The 3,510-nt window shown below is 42.7% G+C and overlaps 1 non-coding gene across 1 annotated transcript; it reads right to left on the reverse strand.

Moving 5' to 3' along the window:
* Window positions 1–534: 534 nt before the first annotated feature.
* trnal-aag (transfer RNA leucine (anticodon AAG)) lies at window positions 535–616 on the reverse strand. Its single transcript has one exon. It is a non-coding gene; the product is annotated as a tRNA-Leu (tRNA).
* Window positions 617–3,510: the final 2,894 nt, after the last annotated feature.

The raw sequence follows: 3,510 nt of genomic DNA on the forward strand, positions 1-3,510 counted from the left end.
TAGTGTCATCGGGAAAGACCAAATGTGTCTTGTCGCCTGATCCAGCCATGAGACAACCCGAACAGCCCTGTTGCTGGCGGCTGCAGGATATTTGTCAGACAGTAAAAGAGTACATACCAACGACAATGACGAGAGAGCAGAGTGGCGCAGCGGAAGCGTGCTCGCCCTATAATCCCGAAGTCGATGGATATATCTGAATCTCGTTCTCTGTTATCGTATGTCTGCTCATAGGATGTTGTGGATCTGCTGTCATTTAACGTCTTACTCTTAGTGAGAAATATTGTGCAATTAAGACTTGTCAACTCATTGGCTGAGGCCCACGGGTATGGACCCTTTCCTCAATTCACTTCTTACTGAAAAAGAAAACTTCATTTATTCGCTGTTCTGTCAATTTAAAATCACTGTGTAAGTACCCATAAAGGTGGCACGACAGTTCAGCGTGAAAGACAAAGGTAATGATATTTAGGCAAATACAAACGCCTTGTCGGAGCCAATGAAAAAATAGTTAAGACATTCACTATATTGACAAGGAAGTGGCAGTGGTGGGATTTGAACCCACACCTCCTGAGAGACTGGAGCCTTAATCCAGCGCCTTGGATCGCTCGGCCACACTACCTTAAAAACCCATCTTTGTAAGTGGAATTTATTGGTAAATGTAAGCCCGACCGAAGGGAAGTATAGTGTTATGGGATCCCGGGCATTCCATATCATTGCCAACCTTGACATGAAAAATGTGGAAAGGAGAGCTCTGAAATCATTTAAGCCAACAATATCAAGTCACTGGATGAGAGAATAATCTTCTCATGCCAAGATCAAACGAAAGGATTTTAGCCCAGATATTGGCCCGATTTGCTATCGCAGCCGATTTCCCAGATAGTGCCCGACATATAATGTCGGGAACGACAAAACCTGTTGTAGTGTGACATAAACCACGACCAACCATTTGGCCCTACGACGCCAAAATGAACTGGCAAATTTGACTTTTTTGGATATCTTCCGTGCAGTGTGACATATCAACGACAACTCTCCGCCAGCGCAACTTGACGGAGACCAGTAGGATTGCATATTGTGACTGGCGCATCGCCTCCCGTGCTTGCCCTTGGCAACATACTTGCGCGCCGTTGTTAACATTTCTTCTCACGCACAAACCAATGTTTACCGAAGCTTTAGGGCATGATTCGACGGAACGCCGACATGTTTACGTGCAACCGTATGTGCTTGCGCTTGCTAGAGTACATAACGTTTTGTTGCCTGCTTGCGAGCCGTATCGTATGAAAAGTACGTGAACATACCTCAAGCAATCCTTGAATGAACGCTCTCTCCCGAGCACCAGTGACGAACGGGTTTGTCCACATTTCGTCCCCCCACAGGCGGCACGGTGTATGACTGGTTAGAGCGTCAGCCTCACAGTTCTGAGGATCGGGGTTCAATCCCTGGCCCCGCCTGTGTGGAGTTTGCATGTTCTCCCTGTACATGCGTGGGTTTTCTCCGGGCACTCCGGTTTCCTCCCACATCCCCAAAACATGCTTGGTAGGTTAATTGACAACTAAATTGCCCGGAGGTGTGAATGTCAGTGCGAATGGTTGTTTGTTTGTATGTGCCCTGCAATTGGCCGGCAACCAGTTCAGGGTGCCCGAAGATTGCTGGGATAGGCTCCAGCATGCCCTAGTGAGGAGAAGCGGCTTAGAAAATGGATGGATGGATGGGATGGATATATATACATTCACACACACACACACACACACACACACGCACGCACACACACACAAGGTCTGTATCCATACACCAAGTTAACGATTCGGTACATATCACGGTTTCGATCCACAAGTTTTGGGATTTTTGGGAGGGTGATAAGAGAATTTAAAAAAAAATATGTCTTTATTCAGAAAACTTAGATAAATGGTTATAATATATACATATATATTATAAATATCCATCCATCCATTTTCTGACCCGCTTATCTTGTCGAGGGTCGCGGGTATCTCAGCTGACTAGACTATTGGACTATTTTGGAATTAGTACATAGAGTAAGAGATCGAATTGATTTGATCGTTGGTGGTCAAAGACAATACGATACGAATACTGGAAATTAAATAACGAAATATGTAAAAATGAAGACACTTTTGTCTTTTCTGTTTAAAAATACTAACACCCAACTCAGCTCACACTCCTTTTATTTCTTTTTTGGTCACACTTTTTGTCAGAAAATGTTCTGTGTCCTGGCAGTCCCAGTCACAAGCACCGCTACTGTAATTAGTTTGCATTAGTGTCACGGACCAACTGCTTCGTGGTTCGAGCTGTGGCCGTTGCACGTTGCCATCCGCACACCGCTGTGATTGGTCGCCGGTTCAAATAACCAGTCATTTTTTATTTTTTTTTGTGTACAAGTTATCACATGATTGTTAAGTTAGATAAATATGCTTTCAAATAACGTAAGGAATGAATACTGTTGCCAATGTGTGTATATGAAGTGCATTGCAGTATTATTATGGTCCACATTGAGTCGCCATTTTCACATGCATTTTCAACACAGGTACAATGCAGAAATTAGTAAATGAATGTGTGTTTATTACTCTGTCAAAATCACTATATAATCACAGTGGATTGATCCTTGATCCTTTATCATTTGAAGTCATTTGGTTCAGTACGGCATTTGCTCAAAACATCGTGATCGTACATTTAAACAGCAGTAGAAGCAAGTCCTCTGTAACAGACATAAAGAAATTGTTACACAATTGAAAACTTGGACACTTGTACAGTTGAACAATTTTGATGTAGTGGTTTGAAAAAGTGATTGATCTGGAGACAGTGATGTAAATTTGGTGTGAAAGGTGGGGGAATGACAAATGGAGATGATTCCCCCACCTCCCCCAATTTTAAATGCATCAATAAGTGTACCTTGAGGGTAACGTGGACAATAATGAAGTATAATTGAACAGCATAGAGCAGTGGTTCTCAAATTGTTGAATGGTGCGGGTTTCCTCTTGTGGTACCTGAAAAAAATCCCAATTAAATATTCAAACTGCGTATTGTCACAGCGGTTTCAACTTTTCTTAAACACAGTTTAGTACTTCTGTTAAGCGCGCGCGCACACACACACACACACACACACACACACACACACACACACACATTCATTCTGTACAATTACAGGTATTATTGTAATGTCTATTTGGTCCAAATAAGATGCATGCAGTTAGGATGGTGCGGCTGCATGGGAACACGGCCTGTGCCCATGCAAACTGTTTTTATTAAAGGTATGTACGGGTTTTTCCGCAACCGTACTCATTGTTCAGCTTCAAACATGCATTCTGAACTAATATGTATTTTTTTAACTATTGCAGGATGAAGTCAGTAAAATTCGCAATCTGGAGAGAAGCCGAGTCGTAGTCCATCTACAAATCGGCGCTTTTTGAGTTCACTCACCTGAGTGCCAGTTTGAATGCCTTTGGGATGACAATGAACAGCACCGAGCATACTGAAATAAATGTGAGTTCATATATGACTACA

This window comes from Phycodurus eques, unplaced genomic scaffold, assembly GCF_024500275.1.
Source record: "Phycodurus eques isolate BA_2022a unplaced genomic scaffold, UOR_Pequ_1.1 contig_134, whole genome shotgun sequence".
NCBI classification, from domain to species: Eukaryota; Metazoa; Chordata; class Actinopteri; order Syngnathiformes; family Syngnathidae; genus Phycodurus; species Phycodurus eques.